The 26,391-nt window shown below is 40.2% G+C and overlaps 1 long non-coding RNA gene across 2 annotated transcripts; it reads left to right on the top strand.

Annotated features, from left to right (window-relative positions):
* The first annotated feature begins 217 nt into the window (after nt 1-217).
* Nucleotides 218-21,973, top strand: LOC139763490 (uncharacterized). Of its 2 annotated transcripts, none has more exons than XR_011716168.1 (2): nt 218-6,559; nt 20,151-21,973. It is a non-coding gene; the product is annotated as an uncharacterized lncRNA (long non-coding RNA). The 2 variants fall into 2 exon arrangements; XR_011716169.1 differs by having other exon boundaries at nt 218-6,535.
* The last annotated feature ends 4,418 nt before the right edge of the window (nt 21,974-26,391 follow it).

The following is a 26,391-nucleotide window of genomic DNA, read 5'->3' on the forward strand; positions in this document are numbered from 1 at the left end:
ATGATCCACTTCCGCTTCCATGGTTCCATCCGCTGCCAGATCCACTCCCAGATATCTAAAACACTTTACTTCCCTCAGTTTTTCTCCATTTAAACTTACCTCCCAATTGCCTTGACCCTCAACCCTACTGTACCTAATAGCCTTGCTCTTATTCACATTTACTCTTAACTTTCTTCTTCACACACTTTACCAAACTCAGTCACCAGCTTCTGCAGTTTCTCACATGAATCAGCCACCAGCGCTGTATCATCAGCGAACAACAACTGACTCACTTCCCAAGCTCTCTCATCCACAACAGACTTCATACTTGCCCCTCTTTCCAAAACTCTTGCATTCACCTCCCTAACAACCCCATCCATAAACAAATTAAACAACCATGGAGACATCACACACCCCTGCCACAAACCTACATTCACTGAGAACCAATCACTTTCCTCTCTTCCTACACGTACACATGTCTTACATCCTTGATAAAAACTTTTCACTGCTTCTAACAACTTGCCTCCCACACCATATATTCTTAATACCTTCCACAGAGCATCTCTATCAACTCTATCATATGCCTTCTCCAGATCCATAAATGCTACATACAAATCCATATATATATATATATTTTTTTTTTTTTTTTTTGCCGCTGTCTCCTGCGTTTGCGAGGTAGCGCAAGGAAACAGACGAAAGAAATGGCCCAACCCACCCCCATACACATGTATATACATACATGTCCACACACGCAAATATACATACCTACACAGCTTTCCATGGTTTACCCCAGACGCTTCACATGCCTTGATTCAATCCACTGACAGCACGTCAACCCCGGTATACCACATCGCTCCAATTCACTCTATTCCTTGCCCTCCGCACATATACATACATATACATTTCAACGTATACATACATATACAGACACAGACATATACATTTATACATATGTACATATTCATACTCGCCTTCATCCATTCCTGTCACTACCACGCCACACAGGAAATAGCGCACACACACACACCTCCAGCAAGGTAGCACCAGGAAAAGACAAAAAGGCCACATGCGTTCACACTCAGTCTCTTGCTGTCATGTGGAATGCACTGAAACCACAACTCCCTTTCCACATCCAGGCCCCACAGACCTTTCCGTGGTTTACCCCAGATGCTTCACGCTGTTTCACATGTTAGTGAGGTAGCGCCAGGAAACAGACGAAGAATGGCTCATCCTCTCATATACTTAGAAACACTCACATATATACATATATTTTTTCATTATACTTATTTGCTGTCTCCTGTATTTGTGAGGTAACGCAAGGAAACAGATGAAAGAATGGCCCAACCCATCCACATGCACATGTATATACATAAACGCCCCCACACACATGTATATATTCTTCTTCTTATACTATTAGCCATTTCCTGCGTTAGCAAGGTAGCGTTAAGAACAGAGGACTGAGCCTTTAAGGGAATATCCTCACTTGGCCCCCTTCTCTGTTCCTCTTTTTGGAAAATTAAAAACGAGAAGGGAGGATCTCCAACCCCCCGCCAAACCACCCACATACACATGTATATACATAAATGCCCACACATGCACATATACATACCTATACATTTCAACATATACATACACGGACATATACATATATACACATGTACATATTCATACTTGCTGCCTTCATCCATTCCTGCTGCCACCCTGCCACACATGAAATGACAGCCTCCTCCCCCTGCATGCACACAAGGTAGCGCCAGGAAAAAAACAACAAAGGCCACATTCGTTCACACTCAGTCTCTAGCTGTCATACGATTCGCCATTTCCCGGATTAGCAAGGTAGCATTTAGAACAGAGGACTGAACCTTTTAGGGAATATCCTCACTAGGCCCCCTTCTCTCTTCCTTCTTTTGGAAACTTTAAAACAAGGGGAAGATTTCCAGCCCCCCTCCCATTCTAGTTGTCTTCTACGACACACAGGGAATACATGGGAAGTATTCTTTTTCCCCTGTATGTGGGCTTCAGATAGAGTTGTGTGGAGGAGGGTGGATGTGCTGGAAATGAGATGTTTGAGGACAATATGTGGTGTGAGGTGGTTTGATGGAGTAAGTAATGAAAGGGTAAGAAAGATGTATGGTAATAAAAAGAGTGTGGTTGAGAGAGCAGAAGAGGGTGTTTTGAAATGGTTTGGTCACATGGAGAGAATGAGTGAGGAAAGATTGACAAAGAGGATATGTGTGTCAGAGGTGGAGGGAACAAGAAGTTGGAGACCAGATTGGAGGTGGAAAGATGGAGTGAAAAAGATTTTGAGCGATTGGGGCCTGAATATACAGGAGGGTGAAAGGCGGGCAAGGAATAGAGTGAATTGGAACAATGTGGTATACCGGGGTGGACATGCTATCAATGGATTGAACCAGGGCATGTGAAGCGTATGGTGTAAACCATGGAAAGTTTTGTGTGGCCTGGATGTGGAAAGGGAGCTGTGGTTTCGATGCATTACACATGACAGCTAGAGACTGAGTGTGAACAAATGTGGCCCTTTTTTTGGGGGGGGGGGGGAGATGTTGCTGTTTCATGTATGGCAGGGTGGTGACAGGAATGGATGAAGGTATCAAGTATGAATATGTACATATGTATATATGTATATGTCTGTGTATGTTATTTATTTATTTTGCTTTGTCGCTGTTTCCCGCATTAGCGAGGTAGCGCAATGTATACATTGAAATGTATAGGTACATATATGTGTGGGCATTTATGTATATATATATATGTGTATGTGGGTGGGTTGGGCTATTCTTTTGTATATTTCCTTGCACTACCTTGCTGACACTGGAGACTAAGTTTAATAGAATGAATTGTGCGATTGAGTAAAATAAAATGGAATGTGCATGTATGGGTGTATGTGTATATGAGTTCCCCTTCTTGTCCACCTGATAAGTTTATGATGCACTTGTTGCCAGACTTGTTTTTTTATTTATTATACTTGGTTGCTGTTTCCAGAATTAGCAGGGTAGTGCCAGGGAACTGATAAAGAATGGCCCATTCACTCATATACACAAATATACACATAAATGCTCATACATACACATATACATCTACATATCAGCATATACACATATACATACATATACATACACATACACAGACATGTACATGTGTGCATTTTCATATTTGCTAGCCTTCATCCATTCCTGGTGCTACCCTGCCCCACAGGAAACAGCATCACTACCCCCTGATTCAGTGAGGTAGCACCAGGAAAATAGACAAAAATTGCCACATTCATTCACACTCAGTCTCTAGCTGTCATATGTAATCCATGGGGATAGGGGAGAAAGAAAGCTTGCCCATATTCCCTACATGTCATAAAAGGCAACGTAAAGGGGTGGGGGACCGGAAATTCTCCCCTTCTCTTTTACTTTTCCAAAAGGAGCCAAGTGAGAATTTTTTCCTCTGAGGCTCAGTCATCTGTTCTTGACGCTACCTCGCTAAGGAGGGAAATGGCAAATATGTAAATAAAAAAAGATATTCATTTATATTTCATTATACCAGATCGCTGTTTCTCATGTCAGTGAGGTAACGCCAGGAAACAGACGAAGAATGGCCCATCCACTCATATACACATTTTTTTTTTATTATTATTATTATTATTATTATACTTTATCACCGTCTCCTGCGTTAGCGAGGTAACGCAAGGAAACAGACAAAAGAATGGCCCAACCCACCCACATACACATGTATATACATACATGTCCACACTCACACATCTACATACCTATACATCTCAACATATACATATATATACACACACAGACATATACACATATACACATATACATAATTCATAGTCTGCCCTTATTCATTCCCGTCGCCACCCCGCTACACATGAAATGACAAACCCCTCCCCCCCACATGTGCCCGAGGTAGCGCTTGGAAAAGACAACAAAGGCCACATTCGTTCACATTCAGTCTCTAGCTGTCATGTGTAATGCACCGAAACCACAGCTCCCTTTCCACATCCAGGTCCCACAAAACTTTCCATGGTTTAACCCAGATGCTTCACATGCTCTGGTTCAATCCATTGACAGCACGTCGACCCCGGTATACCAAATCGATCCGATTCACTCTATTCCTTGCACGCCTTTCTCCCTCCTGCGTGTTCAGGCCCTGATCACTCAGAATCTTTTTCACTCCATCTTTCCACCTCCAATTTGGTCTCCCACTTCTCCTCATTCCCTTCACCCCTGACACATATATCCTCTTTGTCAATCTTTCCTCACTCATTTTCTCCATGTGACCAAACCATTTCAAAACACCTTCTTCTGCTCTCTCAACCACACTCTTTTTATTACCACAAATCTCTCTTACCCTTTCATTACTTACTCGATCAAACCACCTCACACCACATATTGTCCTCAAACATCTCATTTCCAGCACATCCACCCTTCTCCGCACAACTCTATCTATAGCCCAAGTTTCGCAACCTTATAACATTGTTGGCACTATTCCTTCAAACATACCCATTTTTACTTTCCAAGATAACGTTCTCGACATCCATACATTCTTCAACACTCCCAGAACTTTCACCCCCTCCCCCACCCTATGATTCACTTCTTCCATGCTTCCATGCACTGCCAAATCCACTCCCCGATATCTAAAACACTTCACTTCCAGTTTTTCGCCATTCAAACTTAACTCCCAATTGACTTGTCCCTCAATCCTATTGTACCTAATAACCGTGCTCTTATTCACTTTTACTCTCGGCTTTCTTCTTTCACTCACTTTACCAAGCTCAGTCACCAGCTTCTGCAGTTTCTCACCCGAATCAGCCACCAGCGCTGTATCATCAGTGAACAACTGACTCATTTCCCAAGCTCTCTCATCCACAACAGACTGCTTACATAAACACCTGTATATGCACATATACACATATACACAGACATATACATATATACACATGTTACATATTCATACCTGCTTGCCTTCATCCATTCCTGGCATCACCCACCCCATAGCAAACTGCTTCACCACCCACTGCTTCAGCTAGGTAGCACCAGGAAAACAGACAAGAGGGGCCACATTCATTCACACACTTTCTGTAGCTGTTATGTGTAATGCATCGAAACCACAGCTTTTTATCCACATCCAGGCCCCACAGACATTTCCATCATTTTTTTGGAGTACATGAATCGTTTTCCTCAGTTTTACTTTCAAATACTGAAGAACCTATTTCTAAATATTTCTCATTTCAATAATTGTAACTTTCTCTGTTTATGGTAATCATTTTTCAGACATGCAGATACGAGTTATCATTTCAATATGGAAATGTAAAAAGAAAAAAGTTCAAATTAGGACTCTTATTATTTGGAGAATGAACTACAATTGAGGAACATTTCTGAAATATAATGATGCTATGAAAGGGTCAAAGATCATATCTACATTAAAGAAATACATACCCACTGCTTAACCCCATCCTTAAGGAGAATTTGTGTTAGATTCTGCTGGCCCATGTCAGAGATGGTCTTTTACAGATTGATAGACAATTATTTTTTTCAGTGACATTATGTACCTACCATCCTCTTGGGGAGAGGAAAATGATTTTGCATGGCTTATCTTTTTTTAAGACCTGTGATTGGCTGATTCATGTGGTATTGGACCAGAACAGCACTTAAAAACTTGTACGATTGTTGGGGGAGGGGGAAAACAATCTCCATCTAAACGTGTTTTGCATTTTTGTTTGAATTATGTTTTGTAAATAGTAAGAAAGTATCATCCTGGATGGGTCCAATCAATTTTGAAATGATCAATATGACTTGTTTTTTCTTGATAGATTGGTAAGCACGAATGTGAGACAGATTTCCTTATAATTATGATGGCCCTTTTTTCCTGGTATTTCCTTCAGAATGTTAAATCTATGTAACATTTAATTTGGCAAATGACAGGAAACATCATTAGTAACCCATATAGTACCATGTCATCAAAGTAGGGCTAACAGTTAGTTTGAGGCCAGGTCCATAAGTTTTTCTCAAAATCCTTTGTCCATTTTGTCATATTATTTCACATAAAAAGTGGTAAGATATTTTCCTTTTCCATATCCATTACACAAATCCAATCAGCTTGTATAGTTTTGATTTCATTCTGTAAAATCTTGTTTTCTTGAAAGGGCATTTAGTACTGCACAGATCATTATGTTTTTTTTTACCTTAATGGTAATAGATATTTTATTTTATTTTAATCATCCATTCATTTTATAATCCCTAGAATTTGATCTCATATTGATATGAATACTGTTAACTGTTCTTGTAGAATATTTACCTTGATTGAAGTTATTAATGAATTCATGGCATTTGCTTCTTCATTTTTATGTTACTTTTTTAAGATGAATATTTTTTCAGTAGCAGTGTCTTATGTAGACCCCTGAATTTGCTTAAAACCTTAAGATTGTTTGGCCTGTTAATTAGCATGCTATATATCATGATTTTGCTGATGGTTTGGTTGTGGTTTTTGCAGAATATAAAAGCCTTTAGGACTAAGCAGCTTCAAACAGCAAGTAAATGAGGGAGTATGTACACTGTTTGCTGCAGAGGTTTGCTTTTCCAGTTTTAAGCACAGCACAACATGCACTTCACACACATTACTGCTTTACTGCTTTTCAATTTAGATCTAACAAATTAGATATAAGAACATATATATAGACTTGTATTGAAGGTCCTGCATCAAACTTTACACTTAGTTCATCAGCTATTCCTTGTGATTGTGAGATTTCTCTTTACCTTTCAGTCAAATGGTAGTTGATTGCTTATAGTACTTTGAAATAAAGTGGTCTTTTTAAGATCTTGTGTTTTTTGCACATTCATCAAGGTATCTTTTGTAATATGTAATTGCACTTAGAATGCACATAATTTTTTTTTTCTGTACATCCAATGATGATAATTTTATGCATTTCCACCATATAAAATTCATTGTAGTCTGTAGATATCCCCTTACACAGTCATTTCAGTATCTCCTCAACTTTTGCATACAGCAGTGCTCTGTATCCTGATTAACATATATCTGACATGATTTTTTTTTCTTTACATTTACAGTATTTAAATCATGCTGTTGCTGTAGATCATAATAACCATACAGGATCATTACAGACATAGCCAACTAATAGTTTTCCTTTTTCATTTACATTGGTATTTAACTCAATTACATTAATATGAATTTGAAGCTGTTTTCCTGATTTTTAAATCAGAGGTTTGTATGCAGATGCGCCACAGATTATTCTTAGGTAAGAGACTCAGTAATGGGATATTTTCATTTTTCCAGAAATAAAGGATGACATGGTAAACATGATACACTCTGATGTCTCACAACTAGCATTCTAAACAGCACGTTTAAGGATACTAGTGTATAGTGAAACACTTATTTCTGTACCTTCTGTTTAATCACATTTTGTTACGTTAGTCACGCATTTCACCCCTCTGCATATATGTATTTGTTTTTTGTATTATTTAGTTTTACTTGACTACTGCTACCCACGCCAGTGAGGTAGCACCAGGAAACAAAGAAAGATCCAACCTCCCATATGCACACATATATAAATACACTCATACACGTACATTTACATATTTTCCATATACAAACACATGCGTTATACTATTTTTAATTATTATTTTGCTTTGTCGCTGTCTCCCGCATTTGCGAGGTAGCGCAAGGAAACAGAAGAAAGAAATGGCCCAACCCACCCCCATACACATGTATATACACACACGTCCACACACACAAACCTACACACCCATACATCTCAATGTTTTTTTTTTTTTTTTTTTTTTTTTTTTTTTTTTTTTTTTTTTGCTGTCTCCCGCGTTTGTGAGGTAGCGCAAGGAAACAGACGAAAGAAATGGCCCAACCCACCCCCATACACATGTATATACATACACGTCCACACGCAAAAATACATACCTACACAGCTTTCCATGGTTTACCCCAGACGCTTCACATGCCCTGATTCAATCCACTGACAGCACGTCAACCCCGGTATACCACATCGATCCAATTCACTCTATTTCTTGCCCTCCTTTCACCCTCCTGCATGTTCAGGCCCCGATCACACAAAATCTTTTTCACTCCATCTTTCCTCCTCCAATTTGGTCTCCCACTTCTCCTTGTTCCCTCCACCTCTGACACATATATCCTCTTGGTCAATCTTTCCTCACTCATTCTCTCCATGTGCCCAAACCATTTCAAAACACCCTCTTCTGCTCTCTCAACCACGCTCTTTTTATTTCCACACATCTCTCTTACGCTTACGTTACTTACTCGATCAAACCACCTCACACCACACATTGTCCTCAAACATCTCATTTCTAGCACATCCATCCTCCTGCGCACAACTCTATCCATAGCCCACGCCTCGCAACCATACAACTTTGTTGGAACCACTATTCTTTCAAACATACCCATTTTTGCTTTCCGAGATAATGTTCTCGACTTCCACACATTCTTCAAGGCTCCCAGGATTTTCGCCCCCTCCCCCACCCTATGATTCACTTCCACTTCCATGGTTCCATCCGCTGCCAGATCCACTCCCAGATATCTAAAACACTTTACTTCCTCCAGTTTTTCTCCATTCAAACTTACCTCCCAATTGACTTGACCCTCAACCCTACTGTACCTAATAACCTTGCTCTTATTCACATTTACTCTTAACTTTCTTCTTTCACACACTTTACCAAACTCAGTCACCAGCTTCTGCAGTTTCTCACATGAATCAGCCACCAGCGCTGTATCATCAGCGAGCAACAACTGACTCACTTCCCAAGGTCTCTCATCTACAACAGACTTCATACTTGCCCCTCTCAATGTACACATATATATACACACGCAGACACATACATATATACCCATGCACGCAATTCACACTGCCTGCCTTTATTCATTCCCATCGCCACCTCGCCACACATGGAATACCATCCCCCTCCCCCTCATGTGTGCGAGGTAGCGCTAGGAAAAGATAACAAAGGCCCCATTCGTTCACACTCAGTCTCCAGCTGTCATGCAATAATGCCCGAAACCACAGCTCCCTTTCCACATCCAGGCCCCACACAACTTTCCATGGTTTACTCCAGACGCTTCACATGCCCTGATTCAATCCACTGACAGCACGTCAACCCCAGTATACCACATCGATCCAATTCACTCTATTCCTTGCCCGCCTTTCACCCTCCTGCATGTTCAGGCCCCGATCACTCAAAATCTTTTTCACTCCATCTTTCCACCTCCAATTTGGTCTCCCACTTCTCCTCGTTCCCTCCACCTCTGACACATATATCCTCTTGGTCAATCTTTCCTCACTCATTCTCTCCATGTACCCAAACCATTTCAAAACACCCTCTTCTGCTCTCTCAACCACGCTCTTTTTATTTCCACACATCTCTCTTACCCTTACATTACTTACTCGATCAAACCACCTCACACCACACATTGTCCTCAGACATCTCATTTCCAGCACATCCACCCTCCTGCACACAACTCTATCCATAGCCCACGCCTTGCAACCATACAACATTGTTGGAACCACTATTCCTTCAAACATACCCATTTTTGCTTTCCGAGATAATGTTCTCGACTTCCACACATTCTTCAATGCTCCCAGGATTTTCGCCCCCTCCCCCACCCTATGATTCACTTCCGCTTCCATGGTTCCATCCGCTGCCAGATCCACTCCTAGATATCTAAAACACTTTACTTCCTCCAGTTTTTCTCCATTCAAACTTACCTCCCAATTGACTTGACCCTCAACCCTACTGTACCTAATAACCTTGCTCTTATTCACATTTACTCTTAACTTTCTTCTTTCACACACTTTACCAAACTCAGTCACCAGCTTCTGCAGTTTCTCACATGAATCAGCCACCAGCGCTGTATCATCAGCGAACAACAACTGACTCACTTCCCAAGCTCTCTCATCCCCAACAGACTTCATACTTGCCCCTCTTTCCAAAACTCTTGCATTCACCTCCCTAACAACCCCATCCATAAACAAATTAAACCATGGAGACATCACACACCCCTGTCGCAATCTACATTCACTGAGAACCAATCACTTTCCTCTCTTCCTACACGTACACATGCCTTACATCCTCGATAAAAACTTTTCACTGCTTATAACAACTTGCCTCCCACACCATATATTCTTAATACCTTCCACAGAGCATCTCTATCAACTCTATCATATGCCTTCTCCAGATCCATAAATGCTACATACAAATCCATTTGCTTTTCTAAGTATTTCTCACATACATTCTTCAAAGCAAACACCTGATCCACACATCCTCTACCACTTCTGAAACCATGCGTTATACATATGTACATATTCATGCTTGCTTGCCTTCATCCATTCTTGGCGCCTCCCTGTCCCACAGGGAACAGCATCGCCACCCCCTGCATCAGCAAGGTAGCACCGGGAAAACAGACAAAAAAGGCTACATTCGTTCAGTCTCTATCTGTCATGTGTCATGCCCCAAAACTATAACTTCCTGTCCACATCCAGGCCCACAGACCTTTTCATGGTTTACCCCAGATGTTTCTTATGCCCTGGTTCATTCCATTTACAGCTCATCAACCCCGGTAAACCACATTGTTCCAATTCGCTCTTTTCCGTGAACTCCTCTCACCCTCCCGCATGTTCAGGCCGTGAATGCTCAAATCTTTTTCACTCCATCCTTCCACCTCCAATTTGGTCTCCCACTTCTTCTTGTTCCCTCCACCTCTAATGCATATATTGGCTTTGTCAACCTTTCCTCACTCATTCTCTCCATAAGTCCAAACCATTTCAACACCCTTTTCTGCTCTCTCACCCACACTCTTTTTACTACCACACATCTCTCTTACCTTTTCATTACTTACACAATCAAACATTTCATCTCCAACACATCCACCCTCCACTGTACAACCCTATCTATGGCCCATGCCTGGCATCCATATGATATTGTTGGAACTACTATCCCATCAAACTTACCCATTTTTGCTCCGAGATAACATTCTCTCTTTCCATGCATTCTTCATTGCTCCCAGGACATTTGCCCCCTCATTTCCTCTTCCATGGTTCCATTCGCAGTTAAGTGTACTTAGTAATGGACTTTCTATATTCCTACCTTGTTTAATATTGTTGCTCTGTGTTTCCTCCATTGCAAAGTTTTTCTATATTTCTGTTTCCATATTTTCTATTTAGATTGTAACTCATACTACCGTTCATGATATTATCAATTTACTTTGCTTTTAGTGTTTTCCCTTACTTCTATGTTCTATGTACTGTATTTTTTCCACTTGTTTTTCTTATTTATGTTTTATTTGCATTTTACATATCATATCCAAGTTTTGTGGCTCAGTTTTTTCTTTGTAGATTCCTGATAATGCCTTTGTGAAGGTGAAAGTTTAATTGAAATAAAATGGATAACTATGGGCAACTGGTGTTTGAGCATCCACATAATGATAGAATGATACTGAGAAAACTGGAAAACATGAGAAAGAAGATTAATAACTAAATATTTTGTTGTATTAATTTCCCAGCGCCACCCCTTCCCACAGGAAATAGCACCGCCTCCTCTTGCATGAGCGAGGTAGTGCCAGGAAAACATTCAAAAAAGGCCACATTCATTCACGGTCAGTCTCTAGCTGTCATGTGTAATGCATTGAAACCACAACTCCCTATCCACATCCAGGCCCCACAGACCTATCCATGATTTACTCCAGATGTTTCACATACGTACATATTCACATTAGCGAGGTAGCATGAAGAACGGAGGATTGAGTCTGAGAGGGAAAATCTTCACTAGGCCCCCTTCTCTGTTCCTTCTTTTGGAAAGTAAAAACTAGAGAGGAGGATTTCTAGCCTCTTGCTCTCTTTCCTTTTAGTCATCTTTTACAACACGCTGGGAATATGTGGGAAATATTCTTTCTCCCCTATCCCCTAGGATAAGTATGATATACCAAAATACATATACATGCACAGACATATACATTTATACACATGTACATATTCATACTTGCTTGCCTCGAATGCATTCCTGACGCTACCCCGCTCCACAGGAAATAGCATCGCTGACCCCTGCTTCTGCAAGGTAGCGCCAGAAAAACAGACAAAAAATGCCACACTTGTTCACACTTCTCTAGCTGTCATGTGTATTGCACTGAAACCAAGTCCACACCCAGACATCTAAAAGACATCACTTCCTCCAACCTTTCTCCATTCAAGCTTTCATCCCAATTAACTTGTCCCTCAACCCTGCTGAACCTAATAACCTTGCTCTTATTCACATTTACTCTCAACTTTCTCCTTTCACACTCTTTTCCAAACTCATTCACCAGCTTCTACAGTTTCACTTGAATCCCCCACCAGTGCTGTATCATCAAGGAACAGCTGTTCCTGGCTCTACCTCACTAGTGTGGGAAACGGCAATCGAGAGTTGCAAGAAATTATATATAGATATATTTCATGAGAAATTCAGCTGCAGTCCCATCCAATCCAGTCACATTGCCACACATATTGTCATGCAAGACTTTCACCACCTCTTCTCTTTTCTTCAAACCAGTTGTGAATAATACCAAGCAGTCATATTTTAGGTTTTATCATTATCATTACCTCTGCCTTGAAAACTTCTTGTATCAGAAAAAATTTCTTCTCATACCATCTTTAGCCCATTAGCTTAGGGTTGCTACTCCTAATTTAGAAAGATTTAAAAAGATGAGTAGTTACTATGAGAAATGCTTGGCAAGAAATAGAGGGTATAAAGGCAGCATTCTGAAGCAGAAAGCAACTCAAAAAGGTAGATACAGAATAATCAAATTAAGTATGATAACTGGAAATGCATAGAAAAATTATTTGAAGAAAATGAATGAATGCCAGAAGAAAAAGTATGAATGCCCAGTGAGGAAGATGGAATAGTTATTTAATGCAATAATAGGAAAATTAAGAAACATACATGAAGTGACTACAGGAACACTCAAAAGGAGGCTCGACTCTTGGTTGAAGATAATACTGAGTGAACCTCATATAGGCAACTTTGCCAGGGTAGTGGCTGCAGAGAAAAATAGCATAATATGGCAATCAAAATATATGATGAGCAGTAGATTAGCAGTTCAGAGAAACAACTATCCAACAGGCAAGTAGTGCATTGAACACTGCACACTATCCCTAACATGGCAAGATCTCATCAAAGGGTCTCATAGGTTGGCAATCTCCCTTGCTTTCTCCATCTCCAACTTATATATATCATCTCAGTTGGTTTGTCTTCACTTTTCATCTCCTTGTGTTCAAACCATTTAGCACTCTATTCAGCTTTCTCAGTCATTCTCTGCTTACTACCTCACCTTTCTCTTATGTACTCATTTTACAGTTAGCCGTCTTCACATCATATGTTGTCCTCAGGCATTTTATTTCTAAGATTTCCTCCTTTTTCAGTCTTTTGCTTTAGCATTGATAATCTTACTTTTGTTAACTTAATCGTAAAATATTATTTAGATAAGTTATGTATTCATTTGATGAATAATTTAGGGATACAAAAATTTTGCAGAAATTAGAATTTCATTCTCTCATGACAAATTAGCATCACAGAATATGCAAGGGTATATACCTGGGCTCTGAAAGCATTAGGTTACTAACCCTAAGAAACAAAGTTTGTCTTCTGTATGAGATATATGAAGTTACAAATTTTTGAACCAAAAATCATGGGTCAACTTTTACATGAGATCAATTCTCATGCATATGATTCACCAGACAACTAATTTCTCACCTCTACTCTACATTCTAGTACTTTGGGAGTGGAAACTTGGAAGATATTTGTGTAAGTAAACCAGTTGCACTTTTTTTATTACACCTTTTTAATGTCTCGCTAACTTAATGTTTCAGGAAGGCACTTGTTAATGTTTGCATCTACTGTGTTTCTGGTTAACTTGTTGTTAGGCAAACTGAAGTCTTTCAATAATCCACAACATTTTGAAATCATGAAATTACTTGGTGCCAAGCATTCCAGATTGCTAGGTTACAGGGAATTTCCTCTTATGATCATCGTACAGTTTTTGTGGAAGTTAGATTTTTTATTTCATAGAATATCACGTACAATTGATTTTAGTAGTAAACCCACAAGAAATCCTTGCTCTTTCTGCTTAACTGCACACATCATCCCACTTCTATAAGCAATTGTCACAACCATCTCTGGTAAGTTTACCCCAGGTGCTTCACATACCCCGGTTCAGTCCATTGACAGCATGTCGACCCTGGTATACCACATCGTTCCAGTTCACTCAATTCCTTGTACGCCTCTCACCTTCCTGTATGTTCAGGCTCCGATTGCTCAAAATTTTTTTCACTCCATCCTTCCACTTCTAGTTTGGTCTCCCACTTCTTGTTCCCTCCACCTCGGACACATATATCCTCTTTGTCAATCTTTCCTCACTCATTTCTCCATATTTCCACACCATTTCAACACACCCTCTTTTGCTCTCTCAACCATACTCTTTTTATTTTCACACATCTCACCCTTACATTTCTTACTCAATCAAACCACCTCACACCACATATTGTCCTCAGACATTCATTTCCAACACATCCACCCTCCTCCGTACAACCCTATCCACATCCCATGCCTCCAAACTTTTAACATTGTTGGAACTACTATTCCTTCAAACATACCCATTTTTGCTCTCCAAGATAATGCTCTCTCCTTCCTCACATTCTTCATCACTCCCAGAACCTTTGCCCCCTCCCCCACCCTGTGACTCACTTCCACTTCCATGGTTCCATTTGCTGCTGAGTCCACTCCCAGATATCTAGAACATTTCACTTCCTTGAATTTTTCTCCATTCAAACTTGCATCCCAATTAACTTGTCCCGCAACCCTACTGAACCTGATAACCTTGCTCTTATTTACATTCATTCTCAACTTTCTCTGTTCACACACTTTTCCAAACTCAGTCACCATTCTCTGCAGTTTCTCACTCGAATCTGCCACTAGAGCTGTATCATTGGTGCACACAACAACTGACTCACTTCCCAGGCCCTATCATCCACAACAGAATGTATACTTGTACCTCTCTCCAAAACTCTTGCGTTTACCTCCCTAACCACCCCATCCATAAACAAATTAACCTTGGAGGCATCACACACCCCTGCTGCAAATTGCCATTCACTGGGAACCAATCACTCTCCTCTGTTCCTACTCATACACATACCTTACATCCTTGGTAAAGCTTTTCACTGCTTCTGTCAACTTACCTCCCACACCATAACCTCTTAAAACCTTTCACAAAGCATTTCTGTCAACCCCATCATATGCCTTCTCCAGATCCATAAATGCTACATACAAATCAATCTGTTTTTCTTAGTATTTCTTACATACATTCTTCAAAGCAAACACCTTCTCCACACATCCTTTACCACTTCTGAAACCACACTGCTCTTCCCCATTCTGATGCTCTGTACATGCCTTCACCCTCTCAATCAATACCTTCCTATATAATTTCCCAGAATACTCAACAAACTCATGCCCCTGTAGTTTGAACACTCACCTTTATCCCCTTTGCCTTTGTACAATGGCACTATGCATGCATTCTGCCAATTCACAAGCACTTCACCATGATCCATAAGTACATTGAATATCCTTACCAACCATTCAACAACACAGTCATGCCCTTTTAATAAATTCCACTGCAATACCATCCAAACCCAGCACCTTGCCGGATTTCATCTTCCGCAAAGCTTTCATTACCTATTCTCTCTTTACCAAACCAATCTCCCTGACCCTCTTACTTCGCACACCACCTCGACCAAAACACCCAATATCTGCCACTCTTATCATCAAACACATTCAACAAACCTTCAAAATACTCCCTTTATCACTACCTGTTATTACCACCCCACTTTCCTCCTTCACCGATGTTCCCATTTGTTCCCTTGTCTTATGCACGTTATTTACCTCCTTCCAAAACATTTATTTTATTCTCCCTAAAATTTAATGATACTCTCATACCCCATCTCTCATTTACCCTCTTTTTCAACTCTTGCACCTTTCTCTAGACCTCCTGCTGCTTTCTTTTATACATCTCCCAGTCATTTGCACTACTTTCCTGCAAGTATTGTCCAGACACCTCTCTTTTCTCTTTCACGAACAATCTTACTTCTTCATTCCACCGCTCACTACACTTTCTGATCTCCCCACCTCCCACCTTTCTCATGCCACATGCATCTTTTGTGCAAGCCACACTGCTTCCCTAAATGCATCCCATTCCTCACCCACTCCTTCATGTCTTTTGTTCTCACCTTTTGCCACTCCACTCATTCTGTCCAGGTACTTCCTCACACAAGACTCCTTTCCAAGCTCACTTACTCTCACCACTCTCTTCTCCCCAACATTCTCTTTTCTTTTGTAAAAACCTCTACAAATCTTCACCTTTGCCACCGTAGATAGTAATCAGACATCCATCCAGTTGCCCCTCTCAGCACATTAAATATCGAAAAGTCTCTTTTACATGCCTATCAATAAACACGTAATCTAATAATGCCCTTTGACCATCTCTCCTAGTCACATACGTATACTTATGTATATCTCTCTTTTTAAACCAGGTATTCCCAATCACCAGTCTTTTTTCAGCACACAAATCCACAAGCTCTTTTCCATTTCCATTTACAACACTGAACACCCTATTTACACCAGTTATACCCTCAACTACCACATTTCTCACCTTTGCATTTAAATCATTTAAACCCATCACTATAACCTGGCCTCTTGCATCAAAGCTGCTAACACACTCACTCAGCTTCTCCCAAAACACTTGCCTCTCATGATCTTTCTTCTCATGACCAGGTGCAAAGACACCAATAATCACTCATCTCTCCATCCACTTTCAGTTTTATCCACATCAATCTAGAATTTACTTTCTTACACTCTGTTACATACTCCCACAACTCCTGAAGCTACTCCTTCCTTAGCTCTTGTCTTCCCACCAACCGGACTTTACTCCCAAGATTTTCCCAAACCACTCTTCCCCTTTACCCTTGAGTTTCATTTCACTCAGAGCCAGAACATCCAGGTTTCTTTCTTCAAACATACTACCTATCTCTCCTTTCTTCTCATCTTGGTTACATCCACACACATTCAGACACCCCAATCTGAGCCTTCAAGAAGGATGAGCACTCCCAGCTTGACTCCTTCTGTTTCCCCTTTTAGGAATATATATACTTATATGTTTGTGTGTATGATTATTTTTTTCCCATACATATTTGCCATTTCCTGCATTAGGGAGGTACCACAAAAAGCAGATAACAGCCTTAAAGGGAAAAATCCTCATTTTGCCCCTTCTCTGTTCTGAAACAGTAAGGGAGAATTTTTCCTCTATCCCTGGGGATCAGGGAGAAAGAATACTTCCCATGTATTCCCTGCATGTAATAGAAGACAACTAAAAGGGATAGAAGTGGCCAGGAGCTGGAAATCATTAGGAGCAACACTAATGAGTGCTTCACAGAGGATCATATGTGTATATATGCTTTGACAAAGGGGACAAATGTGTTAGAGGTGGAGGGAATGAGGAGAAGTGTGAGACCAAATTGGAGGTGGAAGGATGGAGTGAAAAAAGATTTTGAGCGATCAGGGCCTGAACATACAGGAGGGTGAAAGGTGTTCAAGGAATAGAGTGAATTGGAATGATATGGTATACCAGGTTCAACGTACTGTCACTGGATTGAACCAGGGTATATGAAGCATCTGGGGTACACCATGGAAAGTTTTGTGTGGCCTAGATGTGGAAAGGGAGCTGTGGTTTTGATGCATTACACATGACAGCTAGAGACCGAGTGTGAACGAATGTGGCCTTTGTTGTGCGGGGGGAGGGGGGGTGCCATTTCATGTGTGGGGTGGTGGCGTTGGGAATGGATGAAGACAGCAAGTATGGATATGTACATATGTATATATTCCTATGAGTCCATGGGGAAAATCAAACACGATAAGTTCCCAATTGCATTTTCGTGTAATTATCACATTATCAGGGGAGACACAAGAGAGAAATATAACAGTCAGCCAATATACAACGAAAAGACGTAACTAGGACACCATTTGGTAAGCATGTGGTTGTCCAAGACAGAGAACGAGCGTATCATAAACTTATTTTCTGGTCAAGAAGGGGAATTGTTTACAAGTTCTACAAACAATAAAGTTATCCAATTTGTATAGACCTTCACTAATATTAAGATTATAATTCTTCTGTGTAATAATCTTGTGTTATTGAATACACAAAGAATTATAATCTTGATATTAGCTAAGGTCTATACAAATTGGATGACTTTATTGTTGATAAAGGTAGTAAACAATTCCCCTTCTTGTCCACATAATAAGTTTATGATACGCTCGTTGTCTGTCTTGGACAATCACATGTTTACCAAATGGCATCCTAGCTATGTCTCTTCGTTGTATATCAACTGACTGTTATATTTCTCTCTTGTGTCTCCCCTGATGATGTGGTTATTACACAAAAGTGCACTTAGGAACTTATCGTGTTTCATTTTCCCTGTGGATTCATAGGAATATACTTGATCAGTTGCAAAATTATGTATATATGTATATGTCTGTGTATGTATAGGTATATATATGTGGGTGTGGGCATGTATGTATGTACATGTGTATATGGGTGGGTTGGGCCATTCTTTCGTCTGTTTCCTTACGCTACCTCGCTAACGTGGGAAACAGTGACAAAGTATAATGATAATAATAAATAATAGATGGTGGCTGTCATGCTAAGGCCATGAAATATCATGCACCTTGTATTGATTGGCTTTTCTTCATCTTGGATAATTTCAGTCTTGTAATTTTTTCAAAGTATTAGATTTTCATTGTATTTCTTTTCCAAGAACTTTATTAAAATTGTTTGTAGTCATAACCAGAAACTTGTCATGATGCTTTTAGAGAAAGTGCTTACAGAATAGGAGATCCTCTTTTCCCTTGAGAAAAGTTTTCTCAGCTCAGGCAGAGTAGCATGTAGTATATGAAATGTATGATGCTTGTACTTTTCCTAAGCATGGTATATCTGGCTTTTTTACACACTGTGGCTGAGAGATGTTTCCATATGGTCATAACTTTAGACACATAAACAAACCAACACATTTACTGAATTTTTTTTGCAGGGAATTTATACTCACTGTTTGCATAAGGCATAGATGTCTTGTACATGCCACTTAAAGATGTAGAAATATACCACATCTCCCATCTGTGCACCAAAGTTTCTACCACATTTATGTGTGTTTTCTAAAGATTACTAACATGTTTAATCCCTCAGAAAATGGGAGGTTCCCTTCCCCTTCCTGATCCAAAATGCAACACATGAACTTATCCCTTTCACATTTTTCATAAATTAAAATTGTTAGGCTCTTAGTCAGCAGTAGGAGTTTCACATGATAGAACATATATATATTGTGCATAAGCTACAACTATCCTAATTTCTTAATTAAGTTTTTGAAAATCTCATAGCACCCTATTATTCAACAATAATTTAACATTACTTAGGTAAACTTTGAAAAAGTATTTTAAAAGATTTTTAGGCAATTCTTTTTCAGTCCCCCCCCCCCCTCTTTTCTTTTCCCCTGTAGGGAACTGGAGAAACTTATTATAAATGTGCTTTGGCTTTGAAAAGTGTGCTCACTGAACTGTTATTGCATAAACTTTGGATTTTTTCCCCTCATCCACTTACCTAGAGTCCTACATGCACTTATATACTATTGTGGCTTATGTATTAGTAATGTTATTGACTCTGTAAAGTAATGGAGCTTTTCTTTTTGTAAAAAAAAAGGAAATATAAAATAATACTTTAAGGGCAGTGTGTGTGTGTGTGTGGTTAGTGCTGAAGCAGCTTTTAACATCTAATCACTACTAATCTTTTGGCATCATCATTTCTTGCATATATTTAGATATCAGTTGTAGGAAATTTATGTATTTAATGTTAGAATTTTGTTGTCTACTACAATTTTTTTCACTTCATATTCTTAGACTGTTAGACTATATTAATATATGTAATGTGACATGATGATTGGGGATTTTGATAGATAAACTGCTTCCTGTAGAAATTAGTTATTACTGAAATTCAGCTGGATGTCAAGTGTAAAAGTAAGGGAAAGTATGAAATGCTGCTAATGATTGTATCCATTCCAGAGAGTCAACCAGATCATCTCATCGACCATATGTTGTACAGAAGTCTGCTACCTTGCCTCCAAACTCCAACTTAAGTAGAAAGTAATGCAACCTAAAGACCAATACCCATTCCCATATTACTTGAGGGATCTTAGTTGCATTGCAAGATTGCCTGTTTTGAACAGAAAATCAAATTAACTGTAAAACAACTTCTTCTGGAATTGTGACTTAATCAGAGAAGTTGTAAAGTCCCTCCATTTTTCAGAAATAACAGATGAAGGAACAAATGATTGAAAGGTGTTTGCCTAGAGTCAATGCAATGATCACCTCACTAAGAAGTGGACTGTGCAAAGTGGAACTTGTTTTTCTCAGCAAGTTATCAGTGTATTAAGGAGAAGTGCCTTATGAAATTGAATTTATCACTTAATAGTGTACATTGTTTGAAGTCCTGTAATTCTGTTTCAGGAAAAAGTCTTTGTAGTTACATTATAATTACAGTAATTTTTGCTAAATCACTCATATGTGAATATGAATAAGAATTTTTGGTACAAGAAAGCCTTATTTTGTATATGTTTCTAATTTTTCTGTAACAATTTAATGCTTCCAATATACATTCATAAGTTGTCCTCCATTATCGTCCATTACCGCATCAGACTGTTGCAAGTGAGTCAATGGAAAAGCAAACAGTTGCATTTGTGATGTGTGTGTCATTCATAAAGATGTATCATTCAGTTGCAAGCAGTCACCAGTCTAGTGATTACCTCAAGGTGTTTTTTGCTTATACAAAAAATTTGAAATATGAAATAAAAGAACTTGCTATTGAATGTTTTATAGTTATGTGTATCAGTCGTTGAATTCATTTATATATAGAGGCTAAGCATACCTTGATGGATTACTTTGTGGCTGAGCATATTTTGTAAATACTGACATGTGTGAAAGTGACCATGAGTGAATGAGCAATGATAAAATCAGAATCAGAAGCAAATTGTGTTTGAGATAGACTTTTTACTTTTTTCTTGTGTTGATACTTCGGTTAACAGAAACATGAAAAACCTAGAAGTTCAAAATATAAGTGATTCCATGATTTGAGTCATGAAAGTTAGGCTAGATGGTTCAGATGAAATCTTGATGAGTTATATTTCAGAGTACCACTTGTTATATATCACCTGTCTTAGCTGAATCATCTTTGTCTTACCTGATGCAACACATCTCAATATTGAAACTTTTCATGACTGACAAATTTTTCTTCCTTTATTCTTTCCATATCTTACCATGATATATTTTTCTTTACCAAACTTGCCAGCCCTTCCTGCTTGCCTATATTTATTGCTAAACTTAGTAACTAAAGCACAGACTTGTAAGTACATGAGGGACTTGTTTTATGCTCTCAGGTGCCATTCCTTCCTAAGAGAGGGTTTAGTTTGGAATGAAGCATTAGTCAATATACACACATAGCTGGAATTTATGATATATCCATCATTAACTCATGTTCCCTCTGTGTTACTCCTTTTGAATTGAGGTAATCTCATAGAAATGAACTCTGTGTGATTAAGAAATTGTGTTAGTTACAAAAGCAAGATGTATCACACACACACACATTAATATTTGTTTATTATTATGTTATTGTACTTGATCGCCATTTCCCGCTTCAGCGAGGTAGTGCCAGGAAACAGACGAAGAACAACCCGTCGACTCATTTACACACACACACATATATATGTCTTCTTTCTTTTCTTTCATACTATTCGCCATTTCCCACATCAGCGAGGTAGCATTAAGAACAGAGGACTGGGCCTCTGAGGAAACATCCTTACCCAGCCCCCTTCTCTGTTCCTTCCTTTGGGGGGAAAAAAAAAAAAAAAAGAGAGAGAGAGAGGGGAGGATTTCCAGCCCCCCGCTCCCTTTCCTTTTAGTCGCCTTCTTCGACACGCAGGGAGTACGTGGGAAGTATTCTTTCTCCCCTATCCCCAAGGGATATATATATATTTTTTTTTTTTTTTTTTTTTTTTTTTTTATACTTTGTCGCTGTCTCCCGCGTTTGCGAGGTAGCGCAAGGAAACAGATGAAAGAAATGGCCCAACCCCCCCCCCCCATACACATGTACATACACACGTCCACACAAGCAAATATACATACCTACACAGCCTTCCATGGTTTACCCCAGACACTTCACATGCCTTGATTCAATCCACTGACAGCACGTCAACCCCTGTATACCACATCGCTCCAATTCACTCTATTCCTTGCCCTCCTTTCACCCTCCTGCATGTTCAGGCCCCGATCACACAAAATCCTTTTCACTCCATCTTTCCACCTCCAATTTGGTCTCCCTCTTCTCCTCGTTCCCTCCACCTCCGACACATATATCCTCTTGGTCAATCTTTCCTCACTCATTCTCTCCATGTGCCCAAACCATTTCAAAACACCCTCTTCTGCTCTCTCAACCACGCTCTTTTTATTTCCACACATCTCTCTTACCCTTACGTTACTTACTCGATCAAACCACCTCACACCACACATTGTCCTCAAACATCTCATTTCCAGCACATCCATCCTCCTGCGCACAACTCTATCCATAGCCCACGCCTCGCAACCATACAACATTGTTGGAACTACTATTCCTTCAAACATACCCATTTTTGCTTTCCGGGATAATGTTCTCGACTTCCACACATTTTTCAAGGCTCCCAAAATTTTCGCCCCCTCCCCCACCCTATGATCCACTTCCGCTTCCATGGTTCCATCCGCTGACAGATCCACTCCCAGATATCTAAAACACTTCACTTCCTCCAGCCTCTCACCATTCAAACTCACCTCCCAATTGACTTGACCCTCAACCCTACTGTACCTAATAACCTTGCTCTTATTGACATTTACTCTTAACTTTCTTCTTCCACACACTTTACCAAACTCCGTCACCAGCTTCTGCAGTTTCTCACATGAATCCGCCACCAGCGCTGTATCATCAGCGAACAACAACTGACTCACTTCCCAAGCTCTCTCATCCCCAACAGACTTCATACTTGCCCCTCTTTCCAAAACTCTTGCATTTACCTCCCTAACAACCCCATCCATAAACAAATTAAACAACCATGGAGACATCACACACCCCTGCCGCAAACCTACATTCATATATATATATATATATATATATATATATATATATATATATATATATATATATATATATATATATATATATATATATATTATTTTTTTTTTTTTTATTATACTTTGTTGCTGTCTCCCGCGTTTGCGAGGTAGCGCAAGGAAACAGACGAAAGAAATGGCCCAACCACTCCCCCCCCCATACACATGTATATACATACGTCCACACACGCAAATATACATACCTACACAGCTTTCCATGGTTTACCCCAGACGCTTCACATGCCTTGCTTCAATTCACTGACAGCACGTCAACCCCGGTATACCACATCGCTCCAATTCACTCTATTCCTTGCCCTCCTTTCACCCTCCTGCATGTTCAGGCCCCGATCACACAAAATCTTTTTCACTCCATCTTTCCACCTCCAATTTGGTCTCCCTCTTCTCCTTGTTCCCTCCACCTCCGACACATATATCCTCTTGGTCAATCTTTCCTCACTCATCCTCTCCATGTGCCCAAACCACTTCAAAACACCCTCTTCTGCTCTCTCAACCATGCTCTTTTTATTTCCACACATCTCTCTTACCCTTACGTTACTCACTCGATCAAACCACCTCACACCACACATTGTCCTCAAACATCTCATTTCCAGCACATCCATCCTCCTGCGCACAACTCTATCCATAGCCCACGCCTCGCAACCATACAACATTGTTGGAACCACTATTCCTTCAAACATACCCATTTTTGCTTTCCGAGATAATGTTCTCGACTTCCACACATTTTTCAAGGCCCCAGGATTTTCGCCCCCTCCCCCACCCTATGATCCACTTCCGCTTCCATGGTTCCATCCGCTGCCAGATCCACTCCCAGATATCTAAAACACTTCACTTCCTCCAGTTTTTCTCCATTCAAACTCACCTCCCAATTGACTTGACCCTCAACCCTACTGTACCTAATAACCTTGCTCTTATTCACATTTACTCTTAACTTTCTTCTTCCACACACTTTTCCAAACTCAGTCACCAGCTTCTGCAGTTTCTCACATGAATCAGCCACCAGCGCTGTATCATCAGCGAACAACAACTGACTCACTTCCTAAGCTCTCTCATCCCCAACAGACTTCATACTTGCCCCTCTTTCCAAAACTCTTGCATTCACCTCCCGAACAACCCCATCCATAAACAAATTAAACAACCATATATATATATATATATATATATATATATATATATATATATATATATATATATATATATCTTTTCTTTCTTTTTCTTCTTTCATACTATTCGCCATTTCCCGCATTAGCGAGGTAGCGTTGAGAACAGAGGACTGGGCCCTTGAGGGAATATCCTCACCTGGGCCCCTTCTCTGTTCCCCTTCTCTTTTGGAAAATTAAAAAAAAAGTGAGAGGGGAGGATTTCCAGCCCCCCGCTCCCTCCCCTTTTAGTCGCCTTCTACGACACGCAGGGAATACGTGGGAAGTATTCTTTCTCCCCTATCCCCAGGGATAATATATATATATATATATATATATATATATATATATATATATATATATATTATTATATTATTATTATACTTTGTCGCTGTCTCCCGCGTTTGCGAGGTAGCGCAAGGAAACAGACGAAAGAAATGGCCCAACCCCCCCCATACACATGTATATACATACGTCCACACACACAAATATACATACCTACACAGCTTTCCATGGTTTACCCCAGACGCTTCACATGCCTTGATTCAATCCACTGACAGCACGTCAACCCCGTATACCACATCGCTCCAATTCACTCTATTCCTTGCCCTCCTTTCACCCTCCTGCATGTTCAGGCCCTGATCACACAAAATCTTTTTCACTCCATCTTTCCACCTCCAATTTGGTCTCCCTCTTCTCCTCGTTCCCTCCACCTCCGACACATATACCCTCTTGGTCAATCTTTCCTCACTCATTCTCTCCATGTGCCCAAACCATTTCAAAACACCCTCTTCTGCTCTCTCAACCACGCTCTTTTTATTTCCACACATCTCTCTTACCCTTACGTTACTCACTCGATCAATATATATATTTTTTTTTTTTTTTTTTTTTTTTTTTTATACTATTCGCCATTTCCCGCGATAGCGAGGTAGCGTTAAGAACAGAGGACTGGGCCTTTGAGGGAATACCCTCACCTGGCCCCCTTCTCTGTTCCTTCTTTTGGGAAAAAAAAAAAAAAACGAGAGGGGAGGATTTCCAGCCCCCCTCTCCCTTCCCTTTTAGTCGCCTTCTACGACACGCAGGGAATACGTGGGAAGTATTCTTTCTCCCCTATCCCCAGGGATAATATATATATATATAAATGTGAATAAGAGCAAGGTAATTAGGTACAGTAGGGTTGAGGGTCAAGTCAATTGGGAGGCAAGTTTGAATGGAGAAAAACTGGAGGAAGTAAAGTGTTTTAGATATCTGGGAGTGGATCTGGCAGCGGATGGAACCATGGAAGCGGAAGTGGATCATAGGGTGGGGGAGGGGGCGAAAATCCTGGGAGCCTTGAAGAATGTGTGGAAGTCGAGAACATTATCTCGGAAAGCAAAGATGGGTATGTTTGAAGGAATAGTGGTTCCAACAATGTTGTATGGTTGCGAGGCATGGGCTATGGATAGAGTTGTGCGCAGGAGGATGGATGTGCTGGAAATGAGATGTTTGAGGACAATGTGTGGTGTGAGGTGGTTTGATCGAGTAAGTAACGTAAGGGTAAGAGAGATGTGTGGAAATAAAAAGAGCATGGTTGAGAGAGCAGAAGAGGGTGTTTTGAAATGGTTTGGGCACATGGAGAGAATGAGTGAGGAAAGATTGACCAAGAGGATATATGTGTCGGAGGTGGAGGGAACGAGGAGAAGTGGGAGACCAAATTGGAGGTGGAAAGATGGAGTGAAAAAGATTTTGAGTGATCGGGGCCTGAACATGCAGGAGGGTGAAAGGAGGGCAAGGAATAGAGTGAATTGGATCGATGTGGTATACCGGGGTTGACGTGCTGTCAGTGGATTGAATCAAGGCATGTGAAGCGTCTGGGGTAAACCATGGAAAGCTGTGTAGGTATGTGTGTTTGCGTGTGTGGACGTATGTATGTGTATGGGGGTGGGTTGGGCCATTTCTTTCGTCTGTTTCCTTTT

Source organism: Panulirus ornatus, chromosome 47 (genome assembly GCF_036320965.1).
Source record: "Panulirus ornatus isolate Po-2019 chromosome 47, ASM3632096v1, whole genome shotgun sequence".
NCBI classification, from domain to species: Eukaryota; Metazoa; Arthropoda; class Malacostraca; order Decapoda; family Palinuridae; genus Panulirus; species Panulirus ornatus.